Source organism: Schistocerca gregaria, chromosome 2 (assembly GCF_023897955.1).
Source record: "Schistocerca gregaria isolate iqSchGreg1 chromosome 2, iqSchGreg1.2, whole genome shotgun sequence".
Taxonomy (NCBI): Eukaryota; Metazoa; Arthropoda; class Insecta; order Orthoptera; family Acrididae; genus Schistocerca; species Schistocerca gregaria.
In genome coordinates, this window is record NC_064921.1 from 511,601,519 (window position 1) to 511,620,030 (window position 18,512).

General features: G+C 44.7%; 1 pseudogene; it reads left to right on the forward strand.

The window, feature by feature from the left end:
- Window positions 1–1,384: 1,384 nt before the first annotated feature.
- LOC126337367 (5S ribosomal RNA) lies at window positions 1,385–1,502 on the forward strand (annotated as a pseudogene).
- Window positions 1,503–18,512: the final 17,010 nt, after the last annotated feature.

Sequence of the window (18,512 nt, forward strand, 5' to 3'; positions counted from 1 at the left end):
GGCGGAGATCTTTTGCCAAATTCTTGGTACGAATGATAGAGTCAATTGGTACAAATCTCACGGAAGCACGTGAGGCTGTTCTCGGACGATGCTGTTCCAGACAAGAACGTGCAAGGTTATAAACCAGTAGTGATACGCAGGTTGGTCTCTAGACGATCGACGAATGATGCGGCGTCTGAAAATTGAGATTCAACGTAAACAAATGTAAAGCACTGCGCTTGCATACGTAGTTGGGCCAATGATTGCTCGATTACCTGGAGTAAATCACTGGAAACAGGTCCAGCCGAATGTACTCTGCCTGATGAAAAAAGTGAAGCATCCAGAATCATGGTCAGAGGTCAATGTAACTACTTACACATACACAGTGTGTTCAATTTCCGTTAGGATGCTAGTGTGAAATTCCAAACTGTAATGCTGTCTCGTGGACAGCTGCGGGGTTACGATCCTCGTAATTTTAGTAACAGCCGTGTAGGAGGTCACAGTACTGGCTTCACTACAGCAGGTCTCTTGACCGCGAAACTAACAGTACGCGTCTGACAATTGTCGGGAACGATGGTGGAGCAATTATGCAACATCAAGTTTTTTGAGTCCCCCCCATCGTTTGTGAGCGAGAATTCATTGAATTGGTCGTGAATACCGAGAGGCAGGTTCATGGTCTCTCCTTCACGACAATGACCCATCCCACAAAGTGAAGACTGCAAGTTTTTGACCAATAAATGGATCACAGTCCTCGATCACCCCCCCCCCCCCCCCCCCCGGTTCGCCAGACTTGGTCTCAGCCAACTTCTAGTTGTTTCCCGGATTGAAATTGGCAATAAATGGCACAGTTACGAAGCAGTTGAGGACATCTAATAAAACTGTTCTGCCGTACTAAATGCAGTTTCAAAAGAGAGCTATAGTGTCTGTTTCAAAACACTTTTAAAAAGATTTTCTCTGTGTATTGATTCAGGGAGAGACTATTTAGAATAAATAAAGTGATTTTCTGAACATAATACACGATTTTTATATTTTATAGTCACAATCCTAACGGAACTGGGACAAACTGTTGCACGCATTCTCGATGTGTTTGTAAACGATTAGAGTTGCAATACTGTGTGACAGGTAGAACAGCAACGGAGTGCATGAACACTGTTCGTATCTAGTGTCCCAGTGTTGTTACCACACCTGTTAATGCATATAAGGGGCGTGGACAGTGTCAGATATTGAGCAATGATGGTGAAGAATACGAAGGTGCCGTGTGCTCGTATGAGGTAGCGTTACCGGCACCTGTATAGTTTGAAAGGGGCCTTATTGTGGGTCCCCAAACGATCTGCTGGTCGAATCGTGCAATATCCAGGTTTGTAAGGCATTCGAATGCGATTCTGAACTGTTTGGGAAGGCGTGGGCCAACGGCCTAGTCACAGTGGTAACACCGGTTCCCTTCAGATCACCGAAGTTAAGCGCTGTGGGGCTGGGCTAGCACTTGGATGGGTGACCATCCGGTGTACCGAGTACTGTTGGCAAGCGCGGTGCACTCAGCCTTTGTGAGGAAAACTGAGAAGCTACTTCATTGAGAAGTAGTGGCTCCGGTCTCGTAAACTGACATACGGCCGAGAGGGCGGAGTTCTGACCACATGCCCATCCATATCCGCATCCAGTGACGCTTGTGGTTTTGAGGGTGACACGGCGGCCGGTCGGTACCCTTGGGCCTTCAGAGCCTGATCGGGCAGAGTTTAGTTCACCTTTGTGAACGTGTGGGAAGGCGCCACAATAAACACGGTTGCATTTGGAGTGTTCTTTTGACAGGGAAGTACGGACTGCTGATGAATGATGTCGCATTGTGTTCAGCGATGAGCCACGGTTCTGCATTACTTGGATGACCATCGTCGGCGAATATGGCAGCGCTTTGGGGAGATGTCCCTTTCTTTATGTATTTTGGAGAGGCGCAGCGGTGTTAGTCATGGTGTCATGGTGTGAGGCGCCATCCATTATAAGTTCAAGTCATGGCTGACAGTGACTGAGGGAGTTCTGACAGTACAACGGGACGTCACAGGTATCCGGCGTCCTCATGTGCTACATCTCATGTGACAGTACCATGGTGGTAGTATTCAACAGGACAATGCCCGTCCACATACGGCACGTATCTCCATGAGCAGTCTGCATGACGCTGAGGTACTGCCAGATCTGTCGCCGACAGAACGTTTGTGGTACCAGCTCGGACTTCATTTCACCCCAGTACGGGTATCCACGATATTAAAGACCACGCCAACTGGCCTCAGGAGAGGATACAATGGCTGTAGAGATCCTTCCCAATTAAATCAGTGAATGCATCTAGCTCAGAGGGCGTGAAAAGTCATATTATAAGAGGGCTCACACTGCCATGTTCTTTGTAAAACTGACTCGAATTTGTAATCACCGAAATAACATCGCACACCTCTCAGTCCGTGACGTTTCGTTTCGTTTTCTCCTCCCTTTTCGAGTACTCCACTTTTCTGTGACCGGCAGTAAAAAATGAAATGGGCGTATGGCATCGTTGGCCGGGAGGCCCCTATTCAGGAAAGTTCGGCCCCCAATTGCATGTCTTATTTCATTCGACGCCAAATTGGGCGACTTGCGAGTCGGTGATGTGGATGAAATGATGATGAGGACAACACAACACCCAGTCCCCGAGCGGAGAAAATCTCCAGCCCGGCCCGCTTGCATGGAGGCGAGCACGTTACCACCCAGCTAAGCAGGCGGACTGTGACCGGCAATATATATGTAGCAGTAGCCCTGCATAATAGCCTGAAACTGATCGACCAGATTAAAGTAAATGCTGGTCTGAGATTCGCTGGAAAAACCCTAAGAGAATGTAATTCATTCACGGAAGAAGTGAAAACACACCGATCCTTGAGTGTGGTTCGTCAGTCTGAGTGCAGTGCTCTACCAGGTAGAAGTAATGGAGGTGGTGGAGAACTACCAAACACAAGCGGCGCATTTCGTCACGGACTGATTTAGTAAGAAGGATAGTATTATGTCAAACCCAGTACAAGAAAGGCTTTGTGCACCAATAGAGAGTTTGTTGTTGAAATTTCGAGAGCATGTATTCCAAGAAGAGTCAAGCAATATGTGGGTTTCTCCCACACATATCTCCCGTAGTGGCCGTAACACCAGAATCAGCCAAATTTGAACTCATGCAGTGGCTTACCGACGGTGTTCAACCCCTCACTATTTGCTTGCGGAACTGAATAGAAATGATAGTGCTACTGGAAGTCCCTTCACGACCCATCATACGGTGGCTTATAGAGAATAGAGGAGAAACTATGTTAAATAATGACCGATTTTCTATTAAATGAAACGAAACAACTCCAACATGAAATGAAAATGTTGGCTTTACTGTATAGTTACAATCATAAAATAATTCATTCTTCACAAATAGCATGTTTACAACTATAGATCAGAAAGAAAGAAATCCTGCACCTGTTGCTTTTTTGATCAATTCACAATACATTTAAGTAATTTCCTCCATTCTGAAGTACTGTTTGGTCTGCATTTATACCTAATCTGCATTGTAACACAAGGAAAACCTGAAATTTTAAAATCGTTACTTTATTTGAAAGTGAATTCTCACAATTTTAGGTCTACTTACGGATCATGTGATTCCTTTTGCGATCAGAAATTCATACTGACATATCACACTATTGAAAGTTCGACGCAACCACGAGATGCAGATGTTCCATTTCTGAGCAACAGGCACTGTTGAAACTGTTTCAGTATAAAATCTAAATTAATGTATTTAAATGAAGCGCTTGCTTAGATATAGTGCTTTTATACAAATTTCTTTTGTTATACTTATGATTGTTGGCTAGAAGAAAAACATTTCAAGCAGTGGACTTACACCCATGTTTTTCATTGTGTTGCGATAATGCTCTGAGTTTCTTGTGTTGCACACAAATTTTTAGTTACTCTATTGGATAGAGTAGGTACATGTAATGAAAATGTCTGAATGTCTTAATACCTTCGTCTATCCGTATGAACGAGAGCTCTTTCTATGCAGTTTGCAAACTCTTCAAAACATTTCGTGCGGGAACATCTGACAGTCCGTCTCTTGTAGTAGCTTGGGCGCACTTTATATATAATTTTGTCTGTGCCTGAATCCGAAAAGAAACTGATCTAATTTATTCCTTAGGTTGTGAGTTAATGTCCGTTGTAATGCGTTGACTCTCGAAAAAGCTATTGTCACTTTATATGACGCGGGCAGGTTTGCTGTATATCGGGAGGTGCTGACTTACCTATTTATGTTGGTTACAGAGCTAATAGTGTGCTCTGCAAGGTTTCTACTTCCAGAACATTCCCTCTCTATTTTTTGTGCATTTTTCAGATCACTAATGTTATTTTGTTCTGAATATATGTAATTACGAGCGAAAAATTATTGTTTTCACATATACTGGGGAAACAATGTAATGCCAGTTTTGAACCGGAAAAGAAGCTTTGCAAGGCTATGACAATGACACACATCTTTCTGCCATTGTGTAACTTCCGTCGACACTTATTATACAATGAACAAACTTGTTGTGACTCAGCACTCAATGTCTCAACTCCCAGTACACAGATACTCGTTCTGCAGAAAATTAACTCAAGGTGAAACATGACGATCGTTAGGAATCATGCTTGCAGAAAAAAATGTTCAGAGTTGTCTGAGCTAGATGAATAAGACTATATATAACATGAGAAACGTACTTTGTGATACATGATACGTATCTAGAAAACAGTACAAAACGGCTGGCATGCAAGATCAAATTGTTGATTACATCTTTATAGCATAGATTTTGCATGCAGTTGTAAAAGCAAAGCACAGTGAATTGCAGTGAACAAGATCTATTTCTGTAATGAAAGTAGCAACGAGCTCAAAATTAAGTTTTTGCATCAGAAAAGGCACTCTCAGCTTTGTAAGTCAGCCTTTCATGTATCAAAAGCTCAATGAAATGAAATCACTCGTAATTCATATGGTAACGACAGGAGTGCTTTTTTATTTACGGAGGTCATTTGTCTTTAAATTACAGTGAGCCCACCGGCTTTATAAAGTAATGTCTCTGCTTGAGGTCATAAAACGCACTAAGACAGCTACCCAAGAAGAGTGTTAATCAAAAGAAAATGAAATGTGCTAGTGGCTAGGGTCTCCTGTCAGATAGACTGGTCGCACGGTGCAAATCTTTCTAGTTGACATCACTTTGGCAACTTATGTGTTGACGAATTAGAAATGAAGATAAAGACAACACAACACCCAGTCTCCGAGCAGAGCAAATCTCCAACTTGGACGGGAATCGAACGCAGGCGCCTGGTATGGCAGTCTGCCCCGCTGACCACTCAGATATGGAGGTGGTTTCCCAAAATTAAGAAAGATTATGGTTGAATGTCACGTCTCCGGCCAGGTCCTTGATGAAGGAGCACAAACGTGAGTCAGATGAGAAGGGGGAAAATGGTTCATGAGTAGTAGGGTAACAGCAGCATCTCCCCACTCTGTATTGATGCCAAATTTATTCAAGACAGTGCATCCAAGATGGCGGCCATAAATGTGGCAACATCGCAGTGACGTCATGGCGGGAATTTCAAATTACGGCCTGAAAATAGGTCAGTTGGGCTACCTCCACAACCTAGTGCCACCCCGTCCCCTTCCCCCTCCACACCCCTTCCATTCTCCCCTCCCCCATCTGGAAATTGATGGGAAAAGGATTCAGTCTGCGCTGGGCTGCTGGACTGGAAGGATGGACATAATTGTTTACTGTGTGTACTATGTGTTCAATGTATGAGACGTCTGTGCTGGAGAAGGAGGAGTTTAACGGATATATTAGGTGCAGTTATGTAGCTGAGGACTGTGTCCTGCATGATGCTTGGAAAGGAATGATATTTGGTGAATCTATGAAGAAGACAAATATGCTTCCTCAACAGATAATGAAGATTCAGCAAGATGGGGCTAAGCTATGTTTTGCAACTGATGCTGATAAATGTGTGTGCTGTGACTGTAGAGTATTCGATAAAAGTCCACCAGTCTGCCGAAACACAGTGGGCAAGACAGGCACCCCAACACCCCAATATCTCTGCATCCACAGGAAGAGAGGCTACGCACTGGTCTCATGGCACCACAGTGCGGTAGCCACAGGAGCCTTTCTCCTACATTGGAAATACCTGCAAGCTTCCTCCTTCCCATCCCCAGCACACAGATACACTATGTCATTGAACATGAACTGCTTCAGGAGTTATTATACCTGACGTTTAAGCAATGTGCAGAATACTATCACATATAAATTTGGGGAATACACTGAAGTCCTGTTCAGTACAGTCAACAATCTACAAGAAAACAGTAATTGACTTACAATCAGATATCTCTACCACGAAAGTCAACTAAACTCCGTCCGAACAGGTCTCGGAAGACCCTAACGGTACTGACGAGACCGCCATGTCAGCCTCAGCCTATAGGCGTCACTGGATGCTGATATGGAGGGGCATCTGGTCAGCAGACCGCTCTGCCGGCCGTATCTCAGTTTTCGTGACCGGAGCCGCTACTTCTCAGTCAATTAGCTCCTCAATTGGGCTCGCAGGGGCTGAATGCACCCCGCTTGTCAACAGCGTTTGGCAGACCGGACGATGACCCATCCACGAGCTAGCCAAGCCCGACAGCGCTTAACTTCGGAGATCTGGCGGGAACCGGTGTAACCGCTGCGGCAATGCCGTTGGCTGTCTCTACCACTGCACCACCTCAGGAAGACTGTGAATAGATTTTTATTCAGAAAATTCAAGAAAGACGATAACCCAAATTTTAATTTGTATGTGCCTCGTAGCAACATTCATTTTCTGATAAAATGTTAAAATCAATTTTACTATAAGCTTGTTTTTCCAAGCTGAGTCCCAACTTCATTGTAAATATTTACCAACCTGAACGAAATTTTCGAAGGAAAGACTTGATGTTTTTACTTTTGTGCATTGATATTATTGAAAATGTCATTTGTTTATTCTGTTATCACATTTATGTATCGATAACTAAAGAAAATTAAGGCTGAAATTTGAAACTAGCACTGAAAAGAAATTATTAATATTTATCATAAACTCAATGTATGGAACCGTTGGACTATCTTGCGAATGTACCTAGAAAATCGGTTCAAAAAACGGCTCTGAGCACAATGGTACTTAACATCGGAGGTCATCAGTCGCCTAGAACTTAGAACTACTTAAGCCTAACAAACCTAAGGATATCACACACATCCATGCCCGAGGCAGGATTCCAACCTGCGACAGCAGCAGTCGCGCGGCTCCGGACTGAAGCGCCTAGACCGCTCGGCTACCGCGGCCGGCTAGAAAATCGGGCATGTGAAAATTGTGGTGTGAGTACCAGACACTGAGTACAAGAGATGTTAAATTTTTGAGTGGAGCGTCCCCTTAAGCACTGTGCCGTATAAACTGCATGTTGGTATGTAAGGCTACGTCGAACCTAATTGTGATCGTTCCTCTGAAGGCAGCATATCGGTCGCACTTCTCCTGCGCCACCAGTCGGCCGTGCTGCGCAACGTAACGACTTCTGGCCGTCCCATTTTACACCGAGCACTCACAACCCAGGCGACGAGTTTGCCAGAGCGCTCTTGTTCGTCTAGCCGCATTCTCAACAGGCCTGCTGTAGTCATTTGTTACTAGCAGTTAGTTTTAACATATATTTTAAGGTTGAAAAACGGCGACCAATCACTTCTTTACGATAATTTATTTTGTCTTTGCCAGTTTGCTCATCTTCTAACGGAGAGAGAATTATGGATTTAACTGTTTGTCATTTTCCCGCGTTTCCCCAGCAATTCGGTATTCGGTGCCCGTTCTTAAAGATTCTGGTTCTAAGAACCTCTAAAGGCGAATTCTGCGATTATTCCCTAGAAAAACCTTGACCTTTGAGGTAGTCTTGGTAGTCTTCACTAGAGAATATTTTACAAATTTCAAAAGACATTTACCACACTTTGTGCCGTTCCCAGGGAATACAACGATAAGATAATCTCTTTTTGTGCCCCATTAAGTTTATTTACAATGTTTATAATATTTACAAGATTGCCACCGATTATATTAAACTACTTTTTAATATTTAAAATTATTCAATGATTCTGACATTTTAGTCGTCATGCAGCTTCTGATTGTAGGCCACACAACTCAGACATGATTTTAATTTTGCATCAGTTCGAAGTTTCTTTAAATCCTTTTCAATCGTTTCGGCAGTCTTTATTACTGACTTTTTTCTTCTTTTTCCATCAAAATTTAAAATTAGTGGGTCAAACTGGTGTCCATGTTACTTCGCATCTTCTAGAAGATTTTTCACTAAAGAGTAAACATTGGGTACAGCAAAGCTAATGCAGTGAGCGCTCAGCTACGATCTACTCTCTTCTGCAAAAAGGAAGTCAGTACCAGGACTAAGTTATCTGTGCACCGTTCAACCTTTCGACCAACTTTGTTGTATGGGAGCGAAAGCTGGGTGGAATCAGGTTACCTTATCAACAAGGTTGAGGTTACGGATATGAAAGTAGATAGGATGATTGCAGGTACTAATAGATGGGAACAATGACAGGAGGGTGTCCACAATGAGGAAATCAAAGAAAAACTGGGAATGAACTCTACAGATGTAGCAGTCAGGGCGAACAGGCTTAGATGGTGGGGTCATGTTACACGCATGGGAGAAGCAAGGTTACCCAAGAGACTCATGGGTTTAGCAGTAGAGGGAAGGAGGAGTCGGGGCAGACCGAGGAGAAGGTACCTGGATTCGGTTAAGAATGATTTTGAAGTAATAGGTTTAACATCAGGAGAGGCACCGATGTTAGCATTGAATAGGAGATCGTGGAGGAATTTTATAAGGGGGCTATGCTTCAGACTGAACGCTGAAAGGCATAATCAGTCTTAAATGATGATGATGATGAGCAAACATTGAGATGCACTTTTGATATTAATGTACATATTCTTCGGTCCCATTCCTCTGAGACGTTATCAGTGCGATGGCACATTCCACTGCGTTTAACATCTCTCTCTCCATTTGTTCGTCAGCAAGCCACTGGCCAGTTAAATAGTCATAAAAGTCTTGAAGCTTTTGGTTTTCACACGTGCCGTCCTGAATATACAGCCAACCATTATCTAACATATCGACGGGAAGATGTGCTAGAGCAGCATACATTCTTATGTCACAGCTTATTTCCTCGTTTTCTTTATAGATTGGAACGAGACCGCAACATTGAACATGTTTCCACAAACATTGGTTAAAATGATAATAGCAACTAGGAACCCCAATTTCAGAAAACAAACTGTTAGCTGCTTGGACGATGGCGATTTCGAAGTCCATCATCAGAGATGTGGGGTTCTGTCCAGGGACGTTAGTTTTAATAGCTTTAAAAAAACGTTCATATGTTTTGCACTTTTTATTTCGCAGCAAAGGGTTAACATTGGAGTGGTTTTTATCCCCCGCCCCCCTAAGAACTATTAAGTTCAGCGTGGAGCATAAACAACTGTCCAAACTGCTTTCTCGAACTCTTGAACGTTCCATGAGCAAAGAATGATTCGCAGTTTTATAAACACGCTTTCCTTTTCACTGGAAAATACCAGTATTCTGTCATTCGGTCCCCTCTTATCATCTGCAAGTAAAAAATTGTTGCCGTCATTCACCAAGAAATTATTTTCGTGGAAGAATATTCCTCCAGAACAGGTGACATCGTGTGTGGTTCCCATATATTATCTCCTTAGGCGATGTAACAATTGTTTCGCACTTCCGTGTGATTGCAATGATGTTACTGAGGCGTAGTCTCGATTTAAGAGCTGCCATACTTCTTCAGCGTAAACTGATGAAACTATAGCGCTGTTTCTTTTGCCTGTCTCTTGGCGCTAACAAAATGTTTTTGCACTTCATTTGCTGATTCGTCTGGAATAGAAACACGGCTACCTTCCCCTAATTCTGTATATTTTTTGTCAATAATCTTCCTTTGCATTTACTGTTTTTAAAGTTTACACAACGCCAATAAGCCCACTATATACTGATGCCCGTCGTACATCAGTAAGGGCTTTCTTTGGTGGTCTCGGTGAACTCCATTATCTGAGCACTAAGACACGGAACACTACTCGCCAGAGGTCAGCTACAGTACTGAACCCTGTGAGAAAGCCACACGCGACACGAACTGGTACAGGAAATGGGCTTTGGCCTTCCCCAGAACGCGTCGCAGGTAGCGGCGGCCAGGCCGCTGCGTCCTACTTCTGGAACGCCCTGTCCACGACTACAGTGTCCTCACAGTCGGTTCCCGGCACGGTAGCTCAGCGTGTTCGGTCTCTATAATAAAAAGTGAGTGAACGGATCAACGAAGAATCTCAACGGATGTCATCGGACGTCCGCCCCGAACAAATTCAACGAACAATATAGAACAAAATGAGATAAAAAAACAACGTCGGTAGAGCACTTGCCCGCGAAAGGCAAAGGCCCTGAATTCGAGTCTCGATCCGGCACACAGTTTGAATCTGCAAGGAAGTTTCACGTTTAAGAAATGTTTGAAATACGGATTGCTTAAGGGACTGTGGCACACCAAAAAATGCCAAAAATAATTTTTGATTTTTATCACCATCAAACGGAACCATTCTTACTTCGACATTGGTATAAACTTAAATAGAGAAAAACAAGTTCCAAGGTTTCCAGGAAAAGTGAAGCGAAGCAATTGGCATCAAGTCGCTGGAAATATATTACTTTGTCTATTGACTACGTAAATATAAATTTGGGGAATACACTGAAGTCCTGTTCAGTACAATTATGAAACGTCCCCTTAGAAAAATTTTACACGACTGTGCTTAAACTGACACACAATATCTTTAGCGCAACGCAATCTGACTTCCAAAAATCCCTACGAAAGAATGGCCCTGACTAACCATAACCTATACGTTTCACAAATCACTTACCTCACAAAAATCTTGGTTACTCAAGCTACTGCAATACAGCGAGCGCCACTACTGCCAGATAAATAAAAGATTCTAACTACGGAAGTCACTAACTACTGATAGGCATAGTTAGCAAATGAAAGATTTTAATAGAGAACAAACAATGTATTTACCTCACTAGTCATAATATATATAGCAGTTCATGACACCAATTCTTACAAATTTCAAAACTCCACCATCTCTCTCCCCACGTCCACCACTGCTGGCGGCTCACCTCCAACTGCGCAACGCTACATGCTGTTAGCATCCAGCTGCCGCTGCCCGACACTACAATGGCAGACAACAATGCAAACTAGCTACAGACTGCGCACAGCACATCCAGTGATTTTTCATACAGAGCGCTATGTGGCGTTACCAATAAGATAACCTAAACAGCCTACTTACACAATCAACAAGCGCCAGGACTATAAGCACACAGATATCCCTTCCACTGCACCTCCTCAGGAAGACTGTGATTTTTATTCAGGAAATTCGAGAGTGGCGCGGGGACAGGGAACTTGGTGCAGGAAATGGGCTTTGGCCTCTCTCAGAATACATCGCAGGTAGCGGCGGACGGGCCAGGGTATCCTACTTTTGGACATTTCGAATACGCTGTACACTATCTACAGTGTCCTGGGCTCCGTGCAAATGTCTTTACATTCCCTCTCCGTACAAGTGTGCCAAGTGTCACAAACTCGGAACAAAGTAGCTATCCCCTCGGACCAGGTGAATCGTTTCATGAACTGGTTGTGTCTGTGCATCTACTTTGTTCGCAATGTGCACGTCCGCATATCTATGAGCACCGCAACAGGGAGAGGCGGGCCAATGACGGTGCGTCCAACGCTGGACACTGGAGTGGTTTATGTAGCCTTTGCAGATGTGTCCCTAATCTGCGAACAGCTTCACGAACGAGATAACCGCGTATGCAGGCTCCGATGAGAAGGGCAGTTGCAAGATTGCGTTCGTCAACGTCACATAGGACCATCACCTTGCATGATCTTATGCGATACAATTGGGTACACAATACAAACTGCTCTTGTGCTCATAGCCAATAATCTGGACAGTGGCAGTTACCTTTATACATGTGTTAATGCTAGTGGTTGGGCCCTACATTTTAGGTCTGTGTGATCAAACCTTCGAGATTTTTGTTATGTTATTTGTCAGCAAGACAGCGCAAGACCGCATGTTGGTTGGTTGGTTGATTTGGATGAGAGAAGGATGGGGAAGGAAGTCGGCCATGCCATTTCAAAGGAACCATACCGGCATTTGCATGAAGCAATTTAGGGAAATCAAGAAAACCTAAATCAGGATGCTCGGACGCGGTTTTGAACCGTCATCTCCAGAATGCGGGTCCAGCGTGCTATCATTGCGCCAACTTGCTCGGTGTCGCATGTTGTCTGTGCTATCGTGACCTGCCTCGATATAGAGGGTGTTCAACGCCTGGCATGGCTAGTATAGCCTCCATTTCTTTCACCCACTGTTTGGCCGTGGGTTGCCTACAGACTGGCACGCAACTCTCGCCATCCACTGGAGTTGATGAACTCTAACACAGAGTTGAAACAGAATGAAATGACTTTTCCGCAACTGTCATCTGAGTTTAACTCGATTCGATGCTCAGCGAGGTTCAGAGATATATATTGTAGATGCTACAAGCGGCAGTTCTGTCTTCTAAATTTCGCACCCTTTATGATATCAAATTACATATAAATTTAATCATATACTCTTCGTGGTATACAGAACACGCAGCAAGTAAAATTTCATTATTTCCTAACGTATCTGGTGTTTTAGAGGTCAGCAGTGTATTTGCGTATTTGCAGAGCATATGCAGAGCATCCATCAGTATTTAACTTGGAAGTGTGGGGACACAAGAAAAGAAAAACTTTGTAAGCGCAAGAAAAAAGTAATGCATATTTCTGCGAAATGTTACAGTACTAGCATTAACTGAAAAAATAATACAGGGCTACTATAAATGACTCATTCGTTTTCAGAGCTCTATGTTTTCCGAAGTATTACATGTACATATATTACTGATGCTTCAATAGCACCGTAAACTAACCAAAGTTGCATTTTGCCGTCTGCAAATGAGTGTCTCTCTGATCACACGACACACCTCCAAACGTCAGTGAAGTTCGTTCCGTATCTTATGTAACATCCTGTCAGCGGTCATCGCAGCACTGACGCATTCCCTGAGCTGTTCCAATGTTCTTGGCAATAGGCGGTACGTCATCAAGATCCTTAATGTACCCCCAAAGAAAAAAGTCATAAGGCGTTAGGCCAGGCGACCTGCGTGGTCAAGGGAACAGAGTCACCATCTTCACCACTACGCTCAATTCCGCGGTGAGGAAGTTCGTCGTGTAGGTAGCGACGAACATCGATACTCCACTGAGAGGGTGAACCGTATAGTTCGAAGATGAAATTCTCGGACTTCGCAGTCACTTGTGCAGACAGCTACAGCAGAAGATATCAAGATAAGAGGCACTCGTCACAGTCAGGTCACAGAAGAAAAACGGTCCATACAGCTTCGTCTATGACATTGCACAGAAAACATTAACCTTCAGCGAATCTCGTTCATGCGCGGCTATTACACGAGTATTATCGATGCCCCAAACTCTCTTCTTGTGGCGATTAACCTTTCCAGATTGCTTTTCTTGCCTTGTCATCATTTCGTCAAGGCACTGCGCATGTAACGCGAACTTGTGGACACAACGAAAACACTGTCGTTTTACTGTTCTATTGATGAGTTCAAATGGTTCAAATGGCTCTGACCACTATGGGATTTAACATCTGTGGTCATCAGTCCCCTAGAACTTAGAACTACTTAAACCTAACTAACCTAAGGACATCACACACATCCATGCCCGAGGCCGGATTCGAACCTGCAACCGTAGCGGTCGCGCGTTTCCAGACTGAACCGCCTAGAAACGCTCGGTCACACTGACCGGCTATTCATGAGTCATTCATATTTTTACCTGTCATACTTTGGAAGATACAGAAGTTTGAAAACTCATCAGGTCGAGCGGCTTTAAGAATCTGTCAAAAAGATGGTGAACGCATGTATGGGCAACGTTACAGCTCGACCATTATTGAGTTGTGAAAGATGGAGTTACGGCGCAGCGGATGTTCTAGTTTCTGGACATCATAAAAAAGTTTTCCTTTTTGGAGCACGTTGCCGTTACCAAAAGAAATGTCTAAAGAATTTGTCCTCTTTGCATGATCGAGCACAGAAATTTATCCAGGGTAGTGGAGGAGGCTCTAAAATTGCCATTCTCGACAAATGCCCTAAGATCTAAATTTTATACGTGACCCAAAAAACTTGTATGACAGAGCATTGATGGTTATCCTTTAATATACACTCCTGGAAATTGAAATAAGAACACCGTGAATTCATTGTCCCAGGAAGGGGGAAACTTTATTGACATATTCCTGGGGTCAGATACATCACATGATCACACTGACAGAACCACAGGCACATAGACACTGGCAACAGAGCATGCACAATGTCGGCACTAGTACAGTGTATATCCACCTTTCGCAGCAATTCAGGCTGCTATTCTCCCATGGAGATGATCGTAGAGATGCTGGATGTAGTCCTGTGGAACCGCTTGCCATGCCATTTCCACCTGGCGCCTCAGTTGGACCAGCGTTCGTGCTGGACGTGCAGACCGCGTGAGACGACGCTTCATCCAGTCCCAAACATCCTCAATGGGGGACAGATCCGGAGATCTTGCTGGCCAGGATAGTTGACATACACCTTCTAGAGCACGTTGGGTGGCACGGGATACATGCGGACGTGCATTGTCCTGTTGGAACAGCAAGTTCCCTTGCCGGTCTAGGAATGGTAGAACGATGGGTTCGATGACGGTTTGGATGTACCGTGCACTATTCAGTGTCCCCTCGACGATCACCAGAGGTGTACGGCCAGTGTAGGAGATCGCTCCCCACACCATGATGCCGGGTGTTGGCCCTGTGTGCCTCGGTCGTATGCAGTCCTGATTGTGGCGCTCACCTGCACGGCGCCAAACACGAATACGACCAACATTGGCACCAAGGCAGAAGCGACTCTCATCGCTGAAGACGACACGTCTCCATTCATCCCTCCATTCACGCCTGTCGCGACACCACTGGAGGCGGGCTGCACGATGTTGGGGCGTGAGCAGAAGACTGCCAAACGGTGTGCGGGACCGTAGCCCAGCTTCATGGAGACGGTTGCGAATGGTCCTCGCCGATACCCCAGGAGCAATAGTGTCCCTAATTTGCTGGGAAGTGGCGGTGCGGTCCCCTACGGCACTGCGTAGGATCCTACGGTCTTGGCGTGCATCCTTGCGTCGCTGCGGTCCGGTCCCAGGTAGAAGCGCACGTGCACCTTCCGCCGACCACTGGCAACAACATCGATGTACTGTGGAGACCTCACGCCCCACGTGTTGAGCAATTCGGCGTTACGTCCACCCGGCCTCCCGCATGCCCACTATACGTCCTCGCTCAAAGTCCGTCAACTGCACATACGGTTCACGTCCACGCTGTCGCGGCATGCTACCTGTGTTAAAGACTGCGATGGAGCTCCGTATGCCACGGCAAACTGGCTGACACTGACGGCGGCGGTGCACAAATGCTGCGCAGCTAGCGCCATTCGACGGCCAACACTGCGGTTCCTGGTGTGTCCGCTGTGCCGTGCGTGTGATCATTGCTTGTACAGCCCTCTCGCAGTGTCCGGAGCAAGTATGGTGGGTCTGACACACCGGTGTCAATGTGTTCTTTTTTCCATTTCCAGGAGTGTATGAATAATAAATCTGTACTCCCTATTTCGGGGGGGGGGGGGGGAGGGGGGAGGGCAGGTGCCCCCTCATGGCACCCTTTGCGGACGCCCATGTCTGTATGTATAAATAAGAAGTCGCATCTTCACAACCTTCAGAAACCTTGGATTCAATGTACAGTGAATTCTGCCAAAGTTACCAGCATAACTGCGAACTGTGCTTCTACGAGAAGCGTCGCGAAGTGCACGGCATGCAGAAAGGCGAGGCTCAAGGTCGAAACCCAAGTGTGTGCGTGCCACACGGTTGTCGGTGCCAAAATACCCGGCCGCACCTGCTGACATTACTGTACGCACGAGTGAGGAATCTGGAAGTGTAGCCGAGTAGTCGAGTTCATTGTCCCCATTTGACGACCTCCCTACGCAGTTCATAATCACGAAATGTCTGTGATAAAGTTATCAGCTCCGCGCTGTGTCTGTACGGTAAATGTGGGTGTGTATACCGTAGGTTGTGACGCTTTGTCTTCATCTTGCGTGAGACCGAATAAATCTCTTCGACCAGTGACTGAATGGTGTGTTGTCAGTAATAATAAGAAGGAAGTGTGCTGCGTATACGACATAGGGGCACTTAGTTTAAGATGATGTATAGATTTTTGCGTATTCATGAAATTCACCTTGTCCCCCACTAATAGTGGGACTCTTGACTCTGGCCTCTAGGAGGATCTATTCTTTCCGTTAAATTCGAAATCATACCAAGTTTTTGTATTATTAGTCATATCCAAAACAAACAACATACGCAAGCAAAATACATCTTTAATTGATTTCAGTTTTTACTACCCACTAATAAAAGTCAGATGACGTCAGACAGTACTTATAAACGTTCAAGGTCAACTGAAAACAATCGTGGGGACGATGGTTCAAACCTGCGTCTTGATTTACTTTTTCTGTGAGTTCCCTAAATCAACTTAGGCAAATGCCTGGATGGTTTCTTTGAAAGGGCACGGCCGATTCCCTTATCGATTCTTCCTTATTCCGAACTTGTGCTCCGTCTCTAATGACCTTGTTTTCGATGGGACATTAAACTCTAATTTCCTTCCTTTCGCCGTCAGAGACGCTACACGGGTCTACAGCTACATATATATCCACCGCATGGTGTGCAGCAGAGGGTATCCAGTAGCACTACTGGTCATTTTCTTTCCTGTTCCAGTCGTAGAACGAGAGAGATGCGACTGTCTGTATGCCTCCGTACCATCCCTCATCTCTCTCATCTTACCTTCGTGGTCCTTATGCGGAATGTAAGTTGGCGGCAGTGGAATCGTTCTGCACGCACCGTCAAGTGACAGTTCTCGAATTTTTTTCTCTAGTGCTCGTCGAAAGGGACGTCACTTTCCAGTGATTCCCATATGTGTTTCCGAAGCTTCTCCGAAATACTTACGTGTTGTTCGAACCTACGCGTAACAAATCTAGCAGTCCGAGCCTGAATTTCTTCGATGTCTTCCTTTCATCCGATCTGGTACGGATCCCACACTCTATAACAGTACTCAAGAATAGGTCGTACTAGCGTCCTACATGCGGTCTCCTTTGGATAAAAATCACACTTCCCCAAAGTTCTCCAATTAAACCTCAGTCGACCATCTGTCTTCGTTCTACAATCGTTACATGCTTACTCCTTTTCATATCGCTTTGCAACGTTACGCTTAGCTATTTCATCGACGTGGCTGTGTCGAGCAGCACACTGTAGTGCTGTATTCTAACATTATGGCTTTGTTTCTCCTACTCAGCTTCAGTAACTTACACTTTTCTACGTTTAGAAGCTAGCTGTCTTTCATCACACTAACTTCAAATTTTTTTCTAAGTTATCTTGTATCCTCCTCCCGTACACCACAGCATCATCATAAACATCCGCTGACTGCCGCTTACCCTATCCGCCAGATCATTTGTGTATATAGAAAATAATAGTGATACTGTCACATTTCCCTGGAACTCTGCTGACGATACCCTTGTCTCTGGTAAACACTCGCCGTCGAGGGTAACATACTGGGTTCTGTTACTTAAGAGGTCATATTTGAGAACCTATTCAGTACGCTTGTACCTTCGTTAACAGCTCGTAGTGTGCCACCGTGTCAAATGCTTTACGGAAAACTGGGAAATCTGTCGCCCCTCACCATATTTCGCAGGATATCATATGAGGAAAGGGCAAGCTGAGTTTCGCACTAGCAATGTTTTCTCAAATAGTGCTGTTTTGTGGACAAAAGCTTTTCCCTCTCAAGTAAATTTACTATATTCGAACTCAGAATATGTTCAAGTAGCAGAAAACCGATGTTCAGGATATTGCTCTGCAATTTCTTTATATGGTCTGTGCCTGTCAGTATAGTCCTACACTAACTTTTTTGCGTCCACGTGTCTGCACTTCAACCTCTGACCTGCTGCCCCGCGGAAAATAAGAATCAACGGCCTGCTCTTGACAAACACATTTGGACATATTGTTGTTTTTGTTGTCTTCAGTCCTGAGACTGGTTTGATGCAGCTCTCCATGCTACTCTATCCTGTGCAAGCTGCTTCATCTCCCAGTACCTACTGCAACCTACATCCTTCTGAATCTGCTTAGTGTATTCATCTCTTGGTCTCCCTCTACGATTTTTACCCTCCACGCTGCCCTCCAATGCTAAATTTTTGATCCCTTGATGCCTCAAAACATGTCCTACCAACCGATCCCTTCTTCTAGTCAAGTTGTGCCACAGACTTCTCTTCTCCCCAATCCTATTCAATACCTCCTCATTAGTTACGTGATCTACCCATCTAATCTTCAGCATTCTTCTGTAGCACCACATTTCGAAAGCTT